Raw genomic sequence first — 25,292 nt, 5'->3', positions numbered from 1 at the left:
GGTCTCCCATCCAATTACTGACCCTTCTTAGCTTTCGAGAGCTGATGAGATCTGGCTATACCATGCTACCTTCTCTTTACAAACCCGTGCAAAACCTCATGCAAAAGTACTTGTTTGGATCCTGGCCATTGCCCGGCATTACAAAGCAAATGTCTGCTATTGGTTAAATCCTGACGTCGTTCAATAATTCAGTTTTAACTATTTGCTGCTGCTGTGTAAAGTAACGAGATGAACTATAAAGGGAAGAATTCATCTATTTTAAAGAGGAAGAATGCATTGTGTAATCAGGAATTCAAAAAACGATATTATAAGCAGGTGTGAATGCGGAGCAGATTGCCAGGTTGGTTGTACATCTATAGTGCAGTTCTGTGCAAATGGGAAGTGCATTGCTTGTTGTGTATGAACGTAGGAACCATGCCCCCCAACACAAAGTCTTGACTTAACCAAAGGCCACAATGTTATTAACTGATAAAGGACTGATTAGTAGCAGCCCCAAACAGATTCCAGAGGGTTTCATTCTGATCACAGTTCCCACAAACTGAATAGCTGGAGGGACAGAATGAGAGAAAGCCTCTTCACCATCCACGTGACACCTTTTATTCCATATTTTTACACTGAGAGTTGGGATTTACATGATTCTAAATAATAAATAAAATATCTACAGTTGTCCTGGGAAGACTTCTTGCCCATTTATACCCAGACAGAAACTTTCTACACTTTGAACTGAGCAGGGGAAGTAATCAAGATTGTGTTTAGCTTGGGGCTCTGTAATGTGACTGCACTTGTCCAAGACACAGGTGACTTCAACTCCTTTCCTCCTCCTCATCACTACCCTGAAGCTGCCATAGCTAATTGTCTGCCTAGGTCCAATGATCCCTGGAGTCATCTTACCAATGATCAAAATGTACTGCTGTGGAGAAGGGGCCAGCCTTAAAGATGAGCTTCCCTTAGGACTTTTCCTGACAATCAGGGACATTTAACAAGAACGAGTAAATTTTAGAAGAAAATTTTAGCAAGAACCTGCAGGTTTCTCAAATACCACCAAGGGTTTACATACCAGGCAGCTAATCACATTGTCCACTCCAGTGGCCTCGCTTGGCACATTGTGAAATCAAGCTGGAAGTTACACTTAATGGATTTATTAGGCTGGAGCATGCAGGCTAATTAAAATTGTTCAAACTCCCCCTCCCCCATTTTCATTGTAATGATTTTAGCTCTGTGGTAGAGAGCAGCAATCACTGACCCAGAAGGATCATAGAAAAGAGCAGTTTGTTTTGGTCTTTGTGAGACTGCTTCTCCAAGTAGGATCCATCTCTCCGACAGGTACAAAACAAAGGCTTATCAATGGGATCCTTGTGCACCCTAACGGAAACAATGCATTGGGAAACCCATTCGAAAATACTAAAAGGGATGGGACACCAGATACTATTAGATTTGCTCTTTCTGTCACATATTAGTACATACAGTTATGCCTTCCACATCACAACTTTCCCATCACAGTTTTGATATATTACAGGTTGACATAAGAAACTAAATGGGAATTTTTTTTAGATTTTTGCAGAAGCAGCAGACGATACAAGAAAAAGTTTACCAATTCAGAAATGCATAATATGCATAGAATTGTATAATAAAAATATTTTTAATCTTTTAATACTATAAATATACACTATTCCTTCTTTTAAAGGTTAAGATGAAAGAAAAAGAGATAGTCAGACTTATTCTCCAGTAGGAAGTGAGGGCCAAATTTTTTTATTCTGATTTCCAGATTGTAGAGGTTGCATAGTCATTATTTATGCTCTTAATGATAAAGGCGAAGGAGATTCTACCTTGCATAGACATCTAGGCTTGTCAGTACTAGTGCCTGTCAGTACTAGTGGCTCTTATCTTGCCATGCCTGGTTTTCTGGGGGGGTGGGGCGGCGGCGTTGAAGGGCCCTGCTTATCTTCTCTAATGGCTAGGTGCCTGCAGCCACACCCATGATTGTTTGAGACTATTACATGGCAGCCATTCATTTCAACAGAATGGCAGCTTAGAATCTTTGTTTGTGTAAGCAGGTAAATTATTCTTGCACTTCTTTGGTTTTATATTTGATTGTAGGCCAATTCCATACAGTTAGTAGGTTTATTGTGACATATATTATACCCAAGCATTGCTAATTTTTTTTGAGAAACCTTTTTGTCCTGCCTACATCTTGGGACTTTACCATCTATGCAAACCACCGTTTCCCCCCTTCTTTGTGGAGGGTTTTTTTTTAACTGAAAATTTAAGGTTGGACGCTGGGAAGTTGTATGTAATGTTGTATTTATTGGGGTTTAATGATTTTATGACTTATGGAGCCTATTATTTATTTGTAATTTTATTCTATTTTGTGCTCTATCTGTCTGTTTACTCTGAGGTTCACCGCCCAGAGCCCTCCGGGGGAAGGGCGGTATATAAATCTGACAATAAAAATAAATAAATAAATAAATAAATAAATAAATAAATAAATAAATAAATATATCTTTTATGGGAAAACTCTTAAATAAATGTATCGTTTTTGTAGAAAAACCTCCAGTGGCAGAACAATGTCACTTTTGTGTGTGAAGAGGGCAACTTTACTATAAAATCGTGGCAATGACATTGTGATGCTTTGTTGTTAATTCTAGGAAACATATAGTGTAACATGATTCAGAAGAATGAATTTTTTGTTTCTGTGGAAACACACTGGGTATTATAATGAACAAATGTTTTCCATATAGACAATATGACTTATCTTAAATTGAGCAGAAAATACAAACATTTATTGTGAAATTATACATACCCCAAAGGGTATATGAGACAACTAGTCCCTTAGTTATACATAGAAGATACATCATTCAGTTGCAATTGTCATGTGTTCAAATGTGAAAATACTAATGGGAAGCATGTTTTTTTTTAATTGAGCCTATTTACATATAGGAGGAAAAGATCCATCACAACAATTAAATACCTAGTTGCCATTAACTCTGCATGAGTTCTGCTCAGAGAAATGTGAAAAAGATGTAATACTTCTTCACATTCTGGAATTCAGTGGCTGCAATCCTTAGAACATTTCCAGGAGCAGGCTGCACAGAATAAAATGGGATTTACTTCTGAGTAGACCTGCTTAGTATTGCTCCCAGTATGTCTTATTTCAAGTGCCTTCCCTTCATTTTCTCCAACACCCACCCTTTAGCACTGGACCTCTTTCATAGCAATGGTCGATTCCTCACCTTAAAAAAAAACACTGATGCAAACCGCTCTCCTTTGAATCGCTGCTTTGGAGTGTGAATTCTTACTCCCCACAGCAGCTTTCTCCTCTGGCAAGCCTCGCGGCTGCTGTGGCTTCAGACATGCAGAATTCCCCCACGACCGTGCGTCCAGCGGTGATCGGCAGGGTGGATCCCTGTTCCGATTGGCTGGAGCGGCATTTCGGGGGGTGGAACTGGTTTCTCATTGGCTATTGTGTTGCGGCACAAAAATTTGCAAATCCCAGAAGTTCCCACTTTTCCCCCTCATGACGAGAAAACAAAAAAAAGACATGACGAAAAAACGTTTCTTCAGTTTGTATTAAAGAAGAAGTGAATCTTTCTTCGCGTGCACTCAAAGCGATGTGCAGACGACTTTCTGGCAGAAAATGGGGAAAACGCCGCGCGCACATCAGGCACACCTCGCCTTGTTCTGATTGGACGGCTTGCTCCATGTCACTAACTGCAGCGCGAAACTCCCATAGTCCCCCCCTGCGCACTTCCCCACTGCCCCGCACTCTGCACGGGGCTTTCCAACAGGTGCCCTTCCGTCCAGCAACAAAAAAACATGCGCTGAGGGGGAAGGAGAGCGGCAGAATCAGCGTGGCTGCGTTGTTGCCGCTGATGCAGTGGGGAGTGCTGCAGGGTCCCGGGTTAATTGCTGCAAAAGGCCTGCAACAAATGGTGAGTGGGGAAACGACCTTTGAAAATTGAACTTGCTTTGAGTCAGATGAAATGTTCATTCTTTCTTATGGCTGTACTTGAGGAAGGTGATGGTTGACTGGAAAGACTTAAAAGTTAAAGCAAAATTGCAAATATCAACTGAAATACATAGAATGGAGAGGAGAATGCCTAAAAAAATGTGAATTATTGAAAGCCAATACCAGCAAAACCATTAAGGGGAGTGGGTAGAGGGTAATTTGGCCTGGACTTCAAGCTTAAATGGTGCCTCTAATTTAAGAACCTGTTGATTTTTTGGCATTTAATAGTGTTGCAGAGTGTTTTTGTATATGTCCCTATAGATCCAAAATCTGATATACTCTCTTACTGTTTTTAAAAATGCGTCAGTCTTTAAAAGCTGAAGGTGACCCAGGTCTTTCTAGACTTCTGAAAGGGCCTGGTTTGGTTCCTCACTCCTCCACGTGATTGGCAGACTCTTATCTGGTGAACTGGATTTGTTTCCCTTTTCTACATATGAAGCCTGCTTGGTAACCATGGGCTAGTCACAGTTCTCTCAGAACTCTCTCAACCCCATCTACTTCACAAGGTGTGTGCCGTGGAGAAGGAAAGGGAAGGTGATTGTAAGCCACTTTGAGACTCCTTAAAGGTAGAGAAAAGTGGGGTATAAAAACCAACTCTTCTTCAAATCCTGGAAACAATGGCTAATTAAGCAGTGATAGCTAGCTAAATTCTGACAAGTTTCTTTAAAAAGCGATGTTACTGAGAGAAACAGAACGTATCTGCTGTCAACAAGAACTGCAGCATCACACAGGGTAGCAGACTGCAATCAAAGAACTGTGGTATCCTATTGATGGAGGAAAACAACTTTTTTTCCCCAGCTTGTTTATTTCTTGTGATCGTGATTGCCTTATGAAATGTGGATACATGAATGCCATCCCTGATCACCTTTTAGAAATGAAACAGAACACCTCCCACACATCTCTTACATGAGGTGAGGGGTATATTTGTGGAACAGTTGGAGTATTGTACTGCTGACAGCAGCTTGGGTGTGTATAGCACTAGGTATTAAATTTTAATTTTTAAAATCCTCTGCAAAAGCCGTTCCTTCTTGACCTGCCTTTTCTCAGCTACAAATGCCTCCCATCCCCTCTGCTGCTATTGGCCCAAGTATTGGGCTACTAGGGAGCAGGAAGGGAGAAACACCCCATGGCCTGTCTTTCTTCTCCCTGTTGAGCTTACCAGCAATTTAGGAGAACCAATTAGCCATCTTCAAGTGTAATCCTGTACAGAGTTACCCTGCCTAGTATAAGGCCATTAACATCAGTGTGTTTAGACCAGAGAAACTTGCCTGTGGCAAGCTAATAAATTTCATGTATCTGTTCTGTGAAAACAAGAAACAACATTAAATTCAATTAGACTACATGTACGAGAAGGTCTTATTTTTTTTGGCTGGTTGTAGATACTGATTTCATGAAGACATTTCATGCTGGACAGTCAAAAATACAATACAAAAGCCAGTCTCATACAGGAAGCATACAGACAATTATGTTTAAGAGGGAGCATATGGCTGTGGTTTGTATTGGCATGATTTGAGTAACAGGCATTACCAGAATGTAGTTGCAATGGTTATACCAAGCTGTGTCAATCTGTTCCTATCCCGTGGCTGACTGCCTCTTTGATTCATGTAGACTAAATCTATTGGTTTTTTTTTTAAAAAAGAAGCATTTTCTATTGTTTGTGTTATCTAGTTTAAAATTATTTTTAGTAACCAACGGAACAAACACACACACTGACTTCATTCTTGGTGTAGCAAACTGACCATCTTGACGCATTTATATCTTCCTTATAACAGAAATTGTGAAGCCTTAATTGGTATTCACAACATTTGTTTCCAGAAAGATTTTGAGCCTCAGAAGGCTGTGGAAAGCACTTGAGCTAATCCAAATTTATTGGGTATAGATTGTTTTTGAAGAGTAATGGGACAGTTTTTTCCTCTGCATGCTGCTGTTGGTGTCTTGATAATTGCATAAATGTAATTGTTAAGCCTGACTACACAGGTAGGGGTAGCCTGTTAATGCTGATATGAAGTGTTTGTTATAACCTTTTCCCCAGCCAATGGAGTGAATAAATTCTCTAGACCATATGGCAAGATGCTTGAGATCTAGTCAATTTCATTGTTATGGGGAACTTTTAAAAAATGAAGGAAAAGAACTATTAATCTGTGTGGTCTCTGTGCAGCTCCACATGTGAATCTGCACAGAGTACCAGTGGATGCACATCAATTATAGATAAGTGCAACCCTGTTCCTCTTGAATGGCAGTCCATTGCTGAGAAGAAGGGGAGGAGCTTGGATTTTATACCACCTTCTCTCTTACAAGAGCCTGAAAGTGGCTTAAAAAGTTTTTCCAATTAAGGCTTCCTCTCCCCACAACATACACCTTGTGAGGTAGGTGGAGCTGAGAGCATTCTGAGAGAACTGTGGCTAGCTCATCACTCAGTAGGCTTCATGCGTAGGAGCAGGGAAACAAATCCAGTTCAACAGATGAGAGTCCGCTGCTCTTAACCACTACACCATGCTGGCTCTCAAGGAGAAAAGTTAGTCTTTGCTACCATGCCCCACATCCTTCCAGGGGCCTGATCTGTCCTGAGCAGTTCTTTGATTTGGTAAGGCCGTGTGTGAGCAGCCAAAACAAATACATATAAAATTTACTGAACTTTTTTTCCAGTAAGAATAAAATACAGGGCTGCAAAATGGATGATAGGTAAAAAGGAACCAGCCCTTGCTCAATCAAGTTAGATCTTCAGCAGCTTTCAAGCCACTCCTCGCTTCTTCTTAAACACCTCAGTTTGCTTCATGAATGTAGGTTCCATAAGTAGTTCAGTCCTTACAGTGGATTTCCCCATGGGTCTTTACTAGTCAGGGTCTGATGTTACATGTAGCTAATCCTTAAAATGATCCTTAAATCAGACTGGATTTGGAATTGGCATCCAGCCAGCATTCCTGCTCTTTTGGACTGCTCGCTGGATTGAATCTCATTCTAAGGCATTGTTGATGAGCAGTTGGACTGAGTTTGAGTTTTAGGGTGCTTTCACACATGCCAAATAATGCATTTTCAACCACTATCCATGCACTTTAGTGATTGTGAGTTGCTTTTGACATTTCACAAAGTAAAATCCAGTGGCAAAGTGGATTATCTAGCACATGGGTCTGCAACCTGCGGCTCTCCAGATGTTCATGGACTAGAATTCCCATCAGCCCCTGCTGGCATGACCAATTGGCCATGCTGGCAGGAGCTGATGGAAATTGTAGTCCACAAACCTCTGGAGAGCCGCAGGTTGCAGACCCCTGATTCTAGCATGTTTAAAAGTGCCATTAGGCCAGATTCTGGTATTCAGGGATGTTTCAGTAAACATATTGATTGTTTTTCCATGACAAGAGTTCTGGCTTTAGAGGAAAGAACTGGGCATTCTCCAAGACTGAATGTGCACATTGCTGAGCTCTGAGATAATCTAGGCACTTAGAAATCAATCTCTAAATGTCTGGTTTATTTCTTTGAGTCCAGGCACTAACAAGAACATTACTAAATGGCTTGATCAGAATATTTTTCCTCAGTCTCCAACGATTCCACAATCACCTGATGGAGAGATTGGAGGGGAGACAAGAACTGGAACAGTATCTCTCCAGTCCTGAAGTTCTGTATCATTGGGTCAAATTCCCAAGAGCGAAGTGGTGTCAAACCCAAATGGGATGGAACTGCAGGAATTTGCACATCCCTTAAATTGATCTAGGCTTTGACCTAGATAGGAGTTATAGCAATTCTGCCTAACTGTTCTGAACTTTCAAAAGAGGGAGCAAATAAGAGGTAATACTTTAAAAAAAACCATGCACACAAAGGACAAATGCACTTCCCCTATTTGTTCCCATATTGTTTCAGAAGTTTACACAATTTCTTGATGTTGTTTTATATAAAAACACTTCTGGAATAGGATTATGAGGAATAGAATTCAGCTTTCCTTTAGTGTCATGCTTTCCCTTTCGTTGCCACAGGTACACAATTATGCATTGATAAGAAACAGCAAACACATATGGGCATAGAAAATATGTGGATCAACTGCAGATTATTGAAAGCAAATTTTATATGGACATTCTGTACAAAATTCAGTAATAATTCATGGAAGATTACTAATCATCTGATGCATGTCAAAAACAAGGCAAGATGAGTTGGAATTCCCAAAATTGAGAGTTGCATTTTGTAGGACAATTTTGCAAGTATCTCAGCTTATATATCTGAGGGAGGGTATATATGTGTGTGTGTTGAGGTAGAGATGTGTAGACGGAGGTGACTCATAATTTCCCTTGGTATCCCCATTTGTGACTCTCATTATTTCATTTTAGTTCAGTATAACTTGTCTAATGCAAGTGTTGGTGTTTCTCCCCTCTCAATACCAAATTACACATTACATGGAAAATCTGTCACTAGGTCTGCCAGCATTTCATTTTTTAATGAAACACAGCCATAGGAGTGCTGCCAGTTTGATTAGATTTGTGCTGCTGCTGAGAGGGTGCTTAACTCTTTGCTTCATGCTATTTTCCCAATCAAAATTGCTTCATTAGGCTGCCATTATTTTTATTCCAGAGCAAGCTTTGGAATGATTTTAACTGGGTATTCAGGTATTCAGCACAAGAAAAAATGGTTAAACACTTTTTCCCCAGTACCACAATTCCAGTCAAACAGGCATCACTCTAATTACTGCATTAAAAATGAAATTTCAGGTGACCCATTCATGGTTTTCCTGTGGGATGTGTACTTAAAGCAATCCTACTACATAATTCGCTAAGGGTTGGAATGAGTCGACAGCTCACTCCTAACCAATCGCCATGCAAGACTCAGTTCCAGTCAAGCCATGTGGGGAACTGAGTCCTGGGCAGTGATTGGCTCACTGCATCTCTGGCAGCCCGGCCAGTTCCTCACCTGCCCCCCATCACCCCAAACAACAAGCCAAGTCCAGTGGGGCAGCAGCAGAAAGAACCCATTCCTCTGCTGGGCCTGGAATCATCCTCACCATCCTCCCACCTGCCCTCCTACCACCCCGAACAACAAACCAGGCCCAATGGGGCTGAAGTAGAAAGCTGCCTGCTGCCCTGTTGACCCTGGCACCACCCTCCCACTACCCCCAACAACAAGCCGGGCCTGGCTGGGCAGTGGCAGAAAGTCACCTGCTGTCCCACCGGTGCTGGTAACACCCTTCTCATTCCCCCACCCACCCTCCCACAACCTCAAACAACAAGCCAGGCCCCAGGGGGCTGCAGGAAATCCGTCCACTGCCCCACCAGTTCTGGCACCACCCTCCCCATTCCCACACCCCAAAAAACAAGCCAGCCCACTTATCAACAGCAGGATCATCAACAGGTTGGAAGTGCACCAGCAGTGGGGGGGGGGAGGAGTGGGTAAAGCAGCAATTAAGCCCATTGTGGGGGAAAATGCTTGCCCTCCATTTCTAGAGCCCATTGCACTTTCCCTCACGACTGGTTTTACCAGTGACGAAGGGAGGAGGAACTGCGCCCGGGGCATGAGCTGCCCTTGCGCTCCCTCCTGCCCCCGCTGCGAAATGCCATACCAACACCATGCCCATGCCCCTGCCACGTGATGGCAATAGCGGCGCCCGGGACAAGCTGCCCTGGATGTCCTCATTGCCGCTACATGTCTGGGTTTTACTGCTAGCTTGTTACATAAACTGACATAAAATGGCAGCAATTTGGAATTCTTCACTTTTCCTCAAATTGAGTGGAAGTGGGAAGAATAAGGAACATGCGTATTTTCCACCACAACCTTTAAACTTATTAAGAATTTGTGATGTTATTTAGATTTTTATGGTTCTGTATCACAACTCTGGAAAAATAAGCAAATGCCTAAAAAATGTATCTGTTACATTAAGCCCTGGTTGAAATTTCAAAATTATGGAGTTGTAAAACAGGGCTGATTATTTTGTCCATTCCTGCCTGACCTGGGTCTAATCCTATCTGTAGGCCTCTCTAGGCAATATCCCAGCCAAATATCTATCCTTTACCATGTAGAAGGGAGATAGAGGTCCCAGCAGGGTAGAATTGCCAGTTCCCTCTCTACAAGTGGCTTACACTGCTTGATCAGGAACACTAAATTTCATCATATTACTTCTGCAATAGTATATTTGGGCTTGCAAATGTGCAGAAATCCTAGTACTTGATATGGAACCCTGCAGATGGTGTGCTTCCATAGCCAGCAGTGGAAAACCCTCCCTTGTGTATGCATGGCTGACTTGTTAAATTGTACCGTAAGTCACTGCGTGCTTGTTCAAGTTCTCACCACATCAACAGTGCCATTGATCCTACTGACCTTTGAGTCAGCGACTCAATGACAATGAACATTATAACAGCACTGTTTGCATTTCATCTGCTAGGAGAGGCTCATCAGTTGCATCCTATTCCTGTGAGAATGCTCACACTTCCAAATGTTCCGTCGTCTTTTGATTTTGGAAAGGAACTCTTTATTTTTTATAACATCCACTGAGTTTGACGTTGTGAGATGCCTTTAGGGTGACAGCTTTGCCTTCAGATTTTATGAAAACTGGAATCCAATATGTGTGTCCTGCAATAACAAAACTTCTCACACATGGAGTAAAATAAGTAGACCAGCTGAGGGTTGCTCTTAGAGTTATGCTGTTTTATGAAAGGTGCCTTCCGCCTCTAAAATGTAAGAGAAGAGGGAAACACAACACTAACCATGTTTTTCAGTATTGTCTCTCACGCTGAAAATTGAAAATATACTTATATCCTCCTCTTGTTCTGAGAAACTCAGAGCCATTTACCTGGTAAGCTCCAGCAGTTTCTCATCCAAGAACTAATGCAGCCCAGCTGCTTGGCTTTAACAAGGCAACAGCTCTGGGAGTTGAATGTAGAAAAAGGCAAAACATTTTTGGTCATCTCTTTAGTATCATGAAGCCACTTGTTAAGGGCCTTTTCATTGTTTATTGATGACTACAGAGGTCTAGTGATTGTTCTGCCTGTAGAAAATCATCTAGCAATCATATCGCTTTATTCAAAATTGCAGCTCTGAAGTAGTTTGTATGTCAAAAGTATAAATACAATACCATATTCAGTGGAGATTTGTTCTGCTGAAAGAATACTATCATGGCCACACGGTCAGTAAATGGAATATCCTATTGAGAAATTGTCATGCCATAATATTAAACACAGTGGGGCTTTATGCATGCAGTAGCATACTTCTAGGAATATAAATGACTAACTCAATTGGAATAAAATACTATTCACATGTATTTTTAAAAGCTATTTTAATTTGCGCTTTGTATTTTAAGTGTAATAAATGTCTGTGTAATGTTGTGCTTCACTTGATGCATGCCAAGGAGGAATCATTTTCTTTTTCAAATCCTGCATTTGTGTGTGGGGTGGTGGGCAGGCATTGTTTGAACAATTTTCAATCAAATAAAGAGTTTCTCCAAAGCCAAATAGGAAAATCTGAGTTTAACTAGTACATTCTTTATCTGATCACCCATTAAGTAATATGATCAACATACTATGCTGTCTGATACCAAGTCAGACCCTTGGTCCATCTAGCCAAATTTTGTTTACTCTGAAACATAAAAACTTTCCAAGGTCTGGGGTTGATGCATTGCAGCTCAGTCCAGATGGGGAAGAGGGAACTCTGCAGTGGCCAGGTAGGGGGAGGCAGTACGACATGGCCACCTGGAAAAGCTCCATTACACAAAATGACTTACACCACATGTTTCCATGGCATAAGTCACAGCACTGCGCTGGGGCATTCCCACAATAAAAGACTGAGAAAGCCAATGAAAGTCAGCTCCACCCCCAGGCCATCCCTCCCCGTGCCAGTATCTACTTGAATACTGGTGTAGCTCCCCAGTAATGACCACTTCAAGGTCTGGCTGCCATGGAGCTAAGTGATGCCCACACACTGGGATCTTTGGCCCCATAGCCAGTATATGTACTTCCAAAAGCTGACACCCCTCCCCACAATTTAGATTAGGCCATTGCTGTCTTAGTTCCAGTAAAACAGAGATGCTCAGGATTAAACTTGGACCATATATCCCCAGTTTCCATTCTGATTCAGTTATTTTTCTGTGTGTTTGTGTCAAAATAGGAGAAAGTGTTCTTCATATAGTAAAAGTGAGGGCTATACTTCCTGAATTATTTTCATTTGCCCTCACTGAAATCAGTAGATAGGCAAACCTAGCTGACTAGGATAATCCAAAATCCAAGAAATATTGTCTTATTTGACATTTTGCCCTCAGTGATATCATGCTAGCCAAATCTGATAGGCTACTTTACATCATTACTTAATCCCATTTATTATGTGATCCATGATTGGTTAGGACTGCCATGTGAATAGGAGTGATCAGATCTCCTAATGGTTTTCCTTTATGTCAGCCAAGTTTATTAGGGGCATGGGATAGAGGGTTTCCCTTGAGATCCAGTGTGGTATAGTGGTTAAGAGCACTCGACTCTAATCTTGTGAACTGGATTTGTTTCCTCACTCCTACACATGAAGCGAGCTGATGATCTTGGGCTACTCACCATGGTAATTAACACAATTGAAATAGTTGAAAATTTTCACATTTCAAGTTTTGAGACCATTTCAGATCCCAGGACATTATCTGAACTGATACAGTGGCGATAGTTTGTTAATATTACCAAGAGATCCATGAAGAAAAGTAATGTAATGAGTCATTGTTCAAAAAGTGTGGCAGTGTGAGAATGTTATTCATACTTTGCTTTGAGGTGCACATTTCAGGAAAAAATGGTGGCAGGTTATGGAGTGTGGTATTGTAGATATTTCTGCACAAACATAACACAAATGGACATAAAAATCTGATTATCAACAATAATCAAATGCATTTCAGCCGAATGACCTTCCTCAGTGGTCAAAAACTAAAGTTCCAGCCAACAATATTACTTTTTGAGATCTTTATGACTGCGGTGAACTGTTTTGCAGGATTCATCATTCATAACAACAGGACTTCCTCATATACTGTAGGCTTCAATTAAAAGTTGGAACACTGATGCAATGTATATCTTTCTCACATTAAAAATGTTATATTTAAACAAACAGTTTATACTTTATATATGTTCCAGACATCTCATTGGCATCATTATGACTAAGATGTTTTGTTAATTTTTTCTACTGCAAGTTTGTGAAAGAAAGGACCACAAACCAGTTTGTTAGATGGATAAAACCATGCCGGAGAGATATCGTATAAGCAGTAGACTATAAAATATAATGAAAATATAGAAAGAAGAATGGGAGAAGGGAAAATTATAAAAGGAATAAAGATAAAAAATATTGTACATCACGGTGAAGAAAGAAAAGGAAGAAAATCAAGCAGTGGCAATTAGAAAACCATTAATAGATTGTTTAAATGTGGGAAGTAGCAATTGTTTAAAGTTATAAAATGCAGAAAAACACAAAGAGAGAAAAGCACAGGATACACAGAAAGTCTGTGAAGACATCAACTGTTTAAAGAAGTGCAACACTGAAGAAAAAATAGGTGGCAATTTATAAAGTTAATAGAATAAATTCATAGAAAAAAACCCACATAAAAACACAATCCTGTCAAAAAGAGAGCAAAGGCAGTGTGAAGAGGCAAAAGGTAGCAATCAAATTCTATTGTTGGGCACTAGGAATAATCCAATAAAGGCTGATAAAGGCTGTAGGTGGGAGAGAATTGTATGGGGAAAATTGCTGAATGTTTTTTACCACAGACATAAGTGAATATGTATTATCAAACAAAGAAAAAAATTCCAGTTGCAATTTGAAGGGTTCATACAGTATAGTGCAGGAAGGCAGAAGGAAGGCATGTATAAATATACCATAGAGTATTAGCAAAGTTGTTATAACTCAGAAACAAGTAGTACAATAAAGCAAAGGCTTTATAAGGGGAAGTTTCCTTCAGGTTAAAAAATATGGAGGCCCAAGCAAAGTAGCCTATGTATGCTTTTGGGGGTGAAAATGGGCATAAATGGAATGTTTCTAGGTTTGCCAAAATCCTGGAGATTTGGAGGTTTGGAGGGAAGGAGGATTTTGGGGAGTGGAAGAAACTCTAGGGATGTAATGCCAAAAAGTCCCCCCTCCAGAGCAGCTATTTTCTCCAAGAAAACAATCTCTTGGGTGCTGTGTGGTTTCCGGGCTGTATGGCCGTGTTCTAGCAGCATTCTCTCCTGACGTTTCGCCTGCATCTGTGGCTGGCATCTTCAGAGGATCCTCTGAAGATGCCAGCCCAATGTAAACATCGAGAAAATACTGCTAGATCTCCCATCCAGCAACAACACAGCAGCCGATTCCGGCCGTGAAAGCCTTCGACAATACATAAAACAATCTCTGTAATTCCATTTGGATAGTTTCAGAGGGTAGCCCAGTGGTGGGATTCAAATAATTTAAGAACCGGTTCCGGTGGTGGGATTCAAATAATTTAACAACTGGTTGTTTACAAGCACCATTTTAACAACTGGTTCTGCCGAAGTGGTGAGAACCTGCTGAATACCACCACTGGAGTAGCCATGTTGGTCTGCAGTAGAATAGCTCGATTTGAGTCCAATAGCACCTTAAAGACACACAAGATTTTCAGGGTATTTTCAGGGTATAAGTTTTGGAGAGTCAGAGCTATCTGATATATCTGATTTTCAGGGTATAAGTTTTGGAGAGTCAGAGCTATCTGATATATCTGATTCTTGAAAGCTTATACCCTTAAAATCTTGTGGGAACTCTCTGCAGTTCTATCTGTAATTTCATTGTAATACTGAGAAAACTGCAGCCCCCATATGGAGGCTGGCAACCCTATTTAAAGACACTATGCTGTATTGCAGAAAGTGAGAATGATCGCATAGAAACTTTGTGAAATAGACTGAGATTAAAATAGAGACTTTGCATGGCTTATATCCAGAAAACCATGGGCACAGCTGCAAAATTTATAGTTGAGGAAGGAGATCTACAAATAGGTTACCAGCCTTCAGAGCGGGGGGATGAAGATCTGGAATTACAGCTCATCTCCAGACTACATTCAGTGTTCATTTATTTAAAACATTTATTCACTTGAACTTAGCCAACTGGAGAAAATGGCTGCTTTAGAAGGGGGACTGCATGGCATCTCACCCCACCAAGGTCTCTCCCCTCTCTAAACCCTGTTCTCCCAGGGTCAACCCCCAAATTTCCAGGTATTTCTAAACCTAGAGATAGCAGCCCCACCTACAAATGTTGATATCCAAAGTATCTATGCACATACACATTAGCGAACAGAATCAATTATACCCATAAACCTCACATCCAGAGAGTTCTTCATGATGATCCCGCCAATTCAGAAAGTCTCATCCTGCTTCAAGTTGGGACCAAACTCTTTAAAATCTAGGCCTGACCTGCAACCAGGCTTATATCTACCAGCCTACCACAACACAATCCAGCTAGGCCTTTATCAAGGATCAATAGCAATGAAACTGTTTCCCTGTATGACAGGCTTCTGAGTAGATAAGCATGGTGCCTGCAATGTGCCCTTAGAACAGGGGTAGGGAACCTGCGGCTCTCCAGATGTTCAGGAACTACAATTCCCATCAGCCCCTACCAGCATGGCCAATTGGCCATGCTGACAGAGGCTGATGGGAATTGTAGTTCCTGAACATCTGGAGAGCCACAGGTTCCCTACCCCTGCCTTAGAAGCTGGGGGTTGGACTAGGCTCCATACAAATAAAGGAACAGCTGACTTCCAACCAACAGTTTGCCTTTTATTCTTAGTCCCCCAGTTATAGCACTGGTTTACACACCAACTCTGTTAGGTATTTTGTGCCATGTCCTGTAGTGACTGCTCTCACATCACCTAACCTACATCTTACTCCTTGGACACCTCCCAACTCCCCTGTAGCACCAGCTTAAGGGTTTGCCCCAGTAACTGGCCCTGACCTTCCTCACTAGCCCCTACCCTACAGGGCACTGGTCTCCACAAGCCTGCAAACTCAGTGGAATTACTTCACTCTGTACAGTAACGGCACAGACCCATCCAGCTGTCACCATTCCATGTCATACTCTCCCTACTTGATGGCTGTTGCTCCCCAATTCTGTAGGCTCTCCCCATGACTCCAGCTGGTTCTGCATAACTCAGTCCTTCAAATCCCACAAACAGTCTCCTTCCTCAGGGTCTGTCACAACTTATTAAAGGTGAGAGGAGTAGGCAGCAGTGCAAAAGTCTTTTTCAACACAAGACTGCATGGTGGTCTTGCAATTATAAAATCCTTAATCTTACCCATTCAACATTATGTGCCAGGGAGGATGAGAACTGGAGTTTTCTTGACATTCAGGTGGATTCCGGATAGCAAATGTATAACGGGTTGCAGCTGTTATGAAATAACCCATTTTCCTTTTTCCCGTTCACATGTGTGCCGTTCAGGCAGTGATTGGAGGCCGTGGAAACAATCCAGATTTCGCACAGCGATGCTTCTCTCTCTCTCTCTTTTTAATGTTCTACAACACATGTGTAGCTGTGCAGGCATACAGAAATGAACCCCCACAACCATGCCAATTGTCCCACAATACGATCAGTTGCACCTGGGTAGCTGCACTTGTGCAACACTAAAAATTTAAAAAAGAAAAAGGGACCTCCCTTCAGTGGCTGGGCAAGAATGAACATATTGCTGTAGATGGGTCATGCTCACTGCCACGGGGGAGAAAAGGTGCTTGGGGAATTTGTTCCCTGTGGGGCCTTCAGAGACTTGCACATAATGGCAGACAGGCAGACTCCCCCTAGTGGTGGACAGCATGGAACTTGCAGTGAATGGGTGGAAAGGAGGAAAATAAAGCATCTCCTGCCTGGGCGTTCCTGTGGGAGCAGCTCTCACCTGAGGTTTTGCAAAATAATAGTTGGTTTAGTGATTTTTGAAAATCCTGGGTTGAGGGAAATTAAACAGGGCAAACTTATTTTGGGGATGGGACATGTGCAAAGTCCCCCCCCCCCCAAACTGTTTGCATTGCACCCAACACCCAGTATATTTGCCCTGTGCAGAATTCACCTCAGTCAGATCAAGAGGTCAAGAAAACTATATTTCCCTGGAACAAAAGAATGGCTGAAGAAGATGGAAACTGTGCAATTGCAATAATCATACCTCCCACAGGGGTCTATATTGTAATTAACAATCATCTCTCCCCCCACCTCACCACCAAAGTTAAACCTCTATTAGAAACTGACAGAGGAACACATATCTGGGTTAAGTGCTTCAGAATTTTTCAAGCACTCAGTAGGTTAATGGTGTGTGTGTGGGATCCTCTACCAGTCAAGCATAGGAGAGTTTGTCTACCCATAAACTGACTAGAAAATGGTAAACACTGTAAAAATAAATCAGATTTATTCTAACAGAGTACAACAAAGAGAAATGTGTGTTCCTTGACAGAAGTAAGACATTAAATATGTAGAAAAGAATAGTGTCACAGAATATTTAGAATGTTGCTGGAGTAAACAGTATGCCTTTACATATTAAATAATCCAGAGCTATTCAAATCCCCAAATGCATCAGCAGTTTTGAAATAATTTTGTTTACATGTCAGTTTAGCTCAGCCAAACATTTCAGGTGTGGGAAAAGTAAACATCCTTACATAAGATAATGACATAATGGAAAGGTCACTGTTCCATGGGCAGAGTTTTCCACAGTATCTCTTGTCTGCTAAGCATCCTTTCCCACAGCACTTCCCAGATAATTTTCACCAGACTACTTCTTTTTGATTGTGTGGGAGTGTGGGAGTGGAGTTAAATGTCTAGCTGGCTATGGAATTTGCTAGCGCTACACATGTGGCAAAATGTATTACATAGACAACATGGAGGGTAGGGTTGCCAGCCTAGTGCCAGCAAAGAGCAAAAGACTTTTGGGGTTGAGAACACTTGGAATAAGATGTCATAATATCCCTCCTGGTTTGCACCTGGAAATTACATCATAATGCTCTAGGAACTTGCTTGTCTCTGTGGTTCTTATCACAGTCATTGCACGATGTTGCAGCCCACCCCTGGCCCTTGGTATTACTGGAGTGAACAGAGCTGGCATGTCCTGGAGCCCGAGAGCAAGAGCCCACCCCACTGCCTTTAAGATAAAGGCGGTCTGAAGAGAGAGGGAGCTGGCTGACACAATTTGGCCTATTGTTTATTTAGCCTTATGTAAACACATGATTTGCATGCATACAAACAACTGGGTGGATCAAACTAGCTTTTCCACCAGTGAAAAGGGGAGGGAAAGGGTGCCCTTTTATAAGAAAAAAGATGATACTGGGAGGTTGTGGAACCTCTATGGGAAAGGTTCCGCCAGGCATTTGGCAGGCTGGGCTGAAGTATGTCCCACCGTCGCAGCCTCCAGTGGGCTCGGGGTGTGTGTGCTATGGGAGGGTTTTTATCACTATCTGTGTCTTAGGTTTTTTTTATTATTATTATTATTATTATTATTATTATTATTATTATTATTATTATTATTATTATTATTATTTAGTCTTGATAGACTGCCCAACCCCCGAAGGGCTCTGGACGGTGTACAATGAAACATAAAACAGATACAATACAAATATCATAAATACAATATACCAATAAAACATTAAAATACATTATAGCAGCAAATTCATATAAAATTCATAAAAAATTACATATAGTACTAGCAGGGCCCGGCCACACGTTGCTGTGGCTTATTGTGTTGAAATGGGAAAGGAACAGTAGCAGCAAATCAATTGCAGAGGCCAGCAGTACGTGCTCATGCAAACACGCAGCCTGATACTGTGTGATGTCATTGATGTGTGTGCCCGCATTCCTTGGGGGGGAATGGAAAGGCACCCCTCCCACACATCTAGGCTGGCTGGTCATGATCCTTACCTGGGAGTAAGTTTGGTTGGTGGCAATGGGTGTCACTTCTGAGGAAACCCTCTGAGGTGTGCGATGCAGCCATTCAAAGTATGTCACAGTTGCTGTACCGAGCTTACTCCTGAGTAATGTGTGCCTGGTTTTCTTAACTGTAACCGCAGTATTCAGGGAATTTAGGGTGCCTGGCCCCTCCCTCCCATCCCTTGCATGTTGCCCCTCACTCTCTTCCCTCCCTCACTTCTCTTCCCTTGCATGCCACCCCTCCCTCCCTTCCCTTTCCCTCCGCTAGGGTGGGTGAGTCATATCAAGATGCTGGGCCCCCTGCCTCCCCTCCCTTGCATGCCACCCCTCATTGTCTCCCCTCTCTCACTTCTCTTCCCTTGCATGCCTCCCCCTCCGTCCCTTTCCTCTCCCTCCCTCTCTTCCCTTGCATGCCACCCCTCCCTCTCCCTCCCTCCCTTCCCTCTCCCTCGTGTGTATGTATGTGTATGTGTTTCACTTCCACTCGAGTTACTGCCTATGTACTGTTTTCACTGCTGATATCTGGCCATCTGAGTGAACATTCTAAGCAGCACGAACATTCTAAGGGTGACAGTTACACACAGGCAGCTGCATGTCCTTCACCATGGAGCGCCAGGAAAAAGGCGTTTTACCTGGGCCAGGTGTGAAATTTCAGGTATGTGAACATCTAAAAACACTCTCACCTGGCTGACTGTAGTGGCTGGGAATTTTCAGAGGAATTGGCCCAGCAGTTATTGAGTTATACTATCATCAACAAAAACACTGTTAGCTTTTTATATATATATAGATTGTACAGTAAGTTTTAATTACTGTTATATTTAAATGTTGCGGGTCGCCCTGAGCCTTTCGGGGGAGGGCGACTAATGAAAAATAAATAAAAATAAAATAAATAAATAGGATGGATACTATAATAGCAATGGAGATTGTGTGAGATTGAGCAAAAGTGCTGTCTAGATCCAACTCTAGATGTGAGTAGAATCCATTCTTATGATCAGGAAACCTGCTTTTCTGCAGTTTACCATCACAGGGTCAAAATCTATATACATTTCACATTGACTCTACTTGATTTAATGCTGTGGCAACTGCACGTAGGGTGTGTGTGTGGATGTCCTACTATTTTATTTCACATACTGTCTTAACCCACTTTGTGGTGTGCACATTTTATGTACAGAAGATTAAAGTGTTTCAGTACAGACAATTGTTTGTCATCACAAACCTAGTTCCTGAAGAACAGTCTATGACAGTTTTATACATAAAATAAAATTCTGTTTAATTCCAAGGGAAAATAGAAAATGGAGAAGTATACTGATGACAATCACAAACAGTTTAAAATACGGATTTGTGTGTGTGTGTGAGTGAGAGAGAGAGAGAGAGAGAGAGAGAGAGAGAGAGAGAGAGATCTTCACTTACAATGCTTTAAATCAGCGATTCCCAAAGTGGGCATTACCGCCCCCTGGTGGGTGCTGCAGCGATCCAGGGGGCAGGTGATGGCCACAGGTAGAAACATTAATACATATATCTTTCTGTTTAATTGCTATTAAAAAATAAAAAAAAATAATTTCCAGGGGGCGCTAAGTAATATTTTTTTCTGGAAAGGGGGCGGTAGGCCAAATAAGTTTGGGAACCACTGCTTTAAACTATGAGAATACTTTGTTTCCCTCCCCCCACTCCCTGGATAAAAGATCTATATTTTGGTCTGCTGGAGTGTTCACTTGAAACACGTTTAGGAAGCAAAGTTAGCTGATAGCCTTGCTCACACACTTCTGATTACTCTCCCCAGTGCCTGGAATCAACACTTTTTGCAGCTGATCCAAACCATAGACAGCTTTCCAGTTCGGGATGCTAAGACGAGAAGAACGGCATGGGTATATTCCAGTGGTGGAATTCAAATAATGTAACAACTGGTTCCAGTGGTGGGATTCAAATAATTTACCAGCTGGTTGTTTACAAGCACCATTTTAACAACCGGTTCTGCCAAAGTGGTGCAAACCTGCTGAATCCCGCCACTGGTATATTCCCATTGATCTAGCATCTTTAGCTCTTCCTCTATCATTCTGAGAAGATTGTTATTGACTGAATTTGCTTGAAAGGACTTCCTTTCCCTAGAGAATGTACCTACCGGTAGTGTGAAAAATAATAGCAGCATGGTTAAAGCAGTAGCAGGAAACTTTCATATCAGAAAACAATATTTGCTGGTGTCTTGCTCTTGAAGCTTTCCTAGTACATCTATTCATACGGATACATTTTGATACCAGATGTGGAATTTTGAAATATTGCAAAATAGGATCCTTTATGGAACTCTTAACAATGATTTAAGTTTCAATGTGGTAATTCATCTGATCTGTGTAATGCTTGTTTGATGTTTTGGCAGGGTGGAAAAGGTACTTGTAAAGGCTGAGGAAGTTTATATGTTTAGTATGATGTCATTTGCATTATAGGCTTTATATGCTTAGTAAGGTTTTTTTTAAAAAAATATTGTAGTAAGAATATGCATATATTTTAGGAAGTGCCATAAAATATTTTTAAGGACTGTTTGGACAAGAAGAGAATCAGAGAGTGAATCGAAATACATAATCAGAACAGCATTTTTTTTGGCCTTAATTGCTTGTCTTTGACTGATTCAAATAGGAAGGAAATAACATATCTAGGAAAACGACATTTATTGATTTTTGCTGTATTGCAAGTGTGGTTTTATTGCATTTTTACAGGCTTTAACTGATTTCTTTGTGTTGTAAAGTGCCTTAGGAATTTCTTAAATTTATTTAAAAAATTGCCTATAATAAACTATACTAATATTTTCAGGTAAATATTTGAGATTGCATTTCAAAGAACAAAGATTGGATTTTGAAAGTTAAGTTCAGATTATTTTGTTAATCACTCAGACATAGTTCTAAGGTATATTAAGGGTATGGGAATGATTTACAGACCTGATTCCAGTCCTTTAACCTAATTTTGGCCTGTAATTATATATAATCTGCACTGACCATAATTAAAATAATGTTTGTTTTTAGCAGAAACCTAGTCATTAGAACTTTTAATGGGGAAAATTACAAGAATGTTTTAAACAAATCTCATATTAAAAGTCAATGCAAACAGTATGAGCCTTTGTAAAGTCAATTATTCTAATAAATTTGATAATAGCTTTGCAAACAAAACCGCAATCAATACTGCAGTGATGTGACTGAAGTAAGTGATCTTTTTTTAAAAGTGATTTGTTTGGCTTTCCCAAGGAAACATGAGAGTCAATTTTCCACATTCTTTGAGGGTTCCACAAATCAATAATTTATGAAAAGTGAATATTGTTCATTTTCAAAATTAATTAGAAATGTCCTGGTTACAAATTTTATAGCGTAGCTCTGACCACTAAATGGAAAGTTTATTTGTAAAAGGTGGTGTCAACTGCCAAGTGAATGTTGATAGTGATGCATTATGACTTTATCATGAATTAATAATCTCATGAGGGAAATTACTGAAAGAAGGCTCAGGAAGACATTTAATTAAGCTTTTGGATTATATCATTGGCTCAGGTAGGTATGCTTATTTTTCAAGCCCAGTTGTAATAACAAAAATGTTTACTTTATTTATATTTTAATTTTATACCTACCTGAGGCCATAAAAGTAGCACATCTCTGTATTTAGCCACAGATTATAAGCCAAAAGCATAGCAATACATTTTAGTTGCATACACCAGCAATATTAATGTTACCAGAAAAACAAGAAAAGAATCACTGCAACTATATAATCTGGGATCAATGACATTACAAAAAATTAACCAGGATTGTGTGACATGGGTATTGTTTTGATTATCTCTGGTGCCAAGGGTATTAAATTAGATTCTCATTTATGCGCATATGTGAGTTTGAGCAAAGTTGTTGGCAGACACAATGGCATTCTACAGCTTTGGAGACTTATTCCAGCTGAGATAAAACCCTGAGAGGTTCTTAAAGAAAAAGTTTTTTAAAAAACAATGCTTAGTGGGACTTAATACCCGCCCTTCTCCATTTTATCCCTACAACACCCCTGTGAGGTAGGTTAGGCTCGGCCCAGGAATGAGTTGATACCAATCATTGTTCCCATTGAAAGTTGTGAGCCAAGTGGGCCTTGAGCTCCTGGAAGAGGTCTGGGATTTGGTTCTGCTTGCAATTTGCTTAGAGTAGCCAGTCTTTTGAGGGGCAGAAGAATTGGGAGGGTGGAGCCTGGGGGAAACAACATATCTCGCAGAGCTGTTGTGAGGATATAAAATAGAGAAAGGGTGAACTATGCATGTGCCTTTCCCAAGCAAGAGGAACAGGATCAAAACGTGATTGAGGTAAATTTTGTCATAAAAAGTGAATGTGAGAATCTGCCTTCAATTTTAAAGTGTTCTCTGGTAAATTAAAACAGAAATACAAAGAGTTAGAACAGTTATTTTAAAGATGCGTCTGAGATATAGTGACCCCAGCAGGGGATTTTCAGAGTAAGTGAGGACCAGAGGTAGTTTGTCTTCCTCTGCAGAGTCTTCTTTGGTGGCCTCCATTCCAAGTCCTGCTTAGCTTCCAAGAACTGATGAAATCAGGCTATATACCACATTGCCTTCCCTCCAAGATGCAGGCTATATCTTAAAATAACTGCAGGCAAACATGCCAACCTTTTTTTTTCCTCCTAGGGAGAATTTGCTGCTAGCCCAGCTTTTCAGCTGCATTGACAGATAAAATACAGAAAATATCTTCCCTGTTCAGCTTGCACAGTTCCTTTCTTCCTTTCCACTTGTAGCATAATTGAAGAATCATAATATAAAGTCACAGCCATTTTTTGACTACAGTGGCAAAACATGCTGCTGTTAAGAGGTTTTGAGGACTCCAAAAGTGACATAGTAAGCAGTCATTTAACCAGGAAGAATTACTGCCCCAAACACCTATTGAAAGGTCCATTAAGCAGGGATGCGATCTTCCCACCAAGGGCAGGGAATGCCTGCCCCAGCTCTCATAAATTAAAAAAATGCTATTGGGCAACACAGTGATGTCACTTCTGGGAAAAGCCTTACAAACAGGGCCCTTACATTTACAAGCATAGTCACATAAAATGTTAATACAATTAGACAAACAAATCCAGTTTCCAACCCTGACCAAACATTTCGACCAAATGGCCTTCTCAGTCGTCAGAAACTGCACATCTCAATTCCAGAGGGGAAAAAATATATTGATTTTTAAGATCTTTATGACTCTGGTAGACAGTTTTGTAGCACTAATTATAAATAACACCAAGATTTCCTCATATAGGTTTCAGTCAAAAGATGGTACATTGACCCAGTGTATATCTTGCAAGAGAAAATATGTTGTATTTAAACCTGCTGTAGAAAAATATAGCATAATATCATAGCCATAAAGATGCCAGTAAAATGTCTAGTGCATGTACAGAGTAATAAGGCTGGTCAGCGTCAAAGCTGTTGGTGCCATCTGTCTCTGACACTCTCAGCTTCCGCTGTGCCTGTGGACCTGGTGATCCTGGGAGTTGAAGCTGGGGTCAGGAAAATGATGTATTCTCCAGCCTACCTGTGATGATGCAGCTGCCCTTTCAAGTTCTGCCTGTGGAACTGCTATATCTGAAAAGAAGCCTTAGTGAGAAACTCAGCCACAGAATCTGTGGCCTTTACTTTCCCTGATGGATTGTTATTCCAACTGCAACCCCTGTTGTGCAAAGTGATCTGCCCTGGGTGCCACGCTGCTCGCACTAAGTCCCCACAGCAGGGAGCTGACTGGCAGAATCTCATGCCATGCACGCTACCTTCAGGAGTTTGTTGGGTTCAGGCAGTCCCAGGGTCCTGCCATTGGTTTCTGGGGGAGGGGAGGGGGCTTGGCCTGCATCTGGAATCTCATCATTGGGTAGGAGTCTGGTTGGCATCTTGAGCGCTTTTGGCACTGGGGGGGGGGGGATTGTTCTGATGAGACCCTATGGGCTGCACTATGCTTTTGGCAGGCATAACTGTGCCAACACAGTGGGTGTTTCTGAGCTAAAAGGGCTTAAGATGCTGACCCACACCAGCCCTGCCTCTGGACACACCTCCTTTTGTGTCAGTGCAAGACCCTGTGCCAGCAGTGTTTTGTTACACTCCTGCACTGCTCCCTGGTGCCGACTTGTCCTGGCAAAGTGGTCATGCTGCTTCCACAGCGCTTTTGCCTCCTCCCTGTGGATTGCTCTGTGGTGTAGTGGTTTAGAGCAGTGGACTCTAATCTGGAAGACTAGGTTTGATTCCACACTCCTACACATGAAGCCTGCTGAGTGCCCTTGGGCTTGTCACAGTTCTCTGAGAACTCTTTCAGCCCCGCCTAACTCACAAGATATCTGCTGAGGAGAGAGGAAAGGAAGGAGTTTGTAAGCTGCTTTGAGACTTCTTACAGGAGAGAAAGGTAGGGTATAAATCTATATTCTTCTTTTTCTTCTAAAGGTGGTATGGGCCATTCTACTCCCTCAATCCAATGCCAT

This window comes from Sphaerodactylus townsendi, linkage group LG01, assembly GCF_021028975.2.
Source record: "Sphaerodactylus townsendi isolate TG3544 linkage group LG01, MPM_Stown_v2.3, whole genome shotgun sequence".
NCBI lineage: Eukaryota > Metazoa > Chordata > Lepidosauria > Squamata > Sphaerodactylidae > Sphaerodactylus > Sphaerodactylus townsendi.
The sequence above is the reverse complement of the archived record's forward strand: the minus strand, read 5'-3'. Positions refer to the sequence as shown.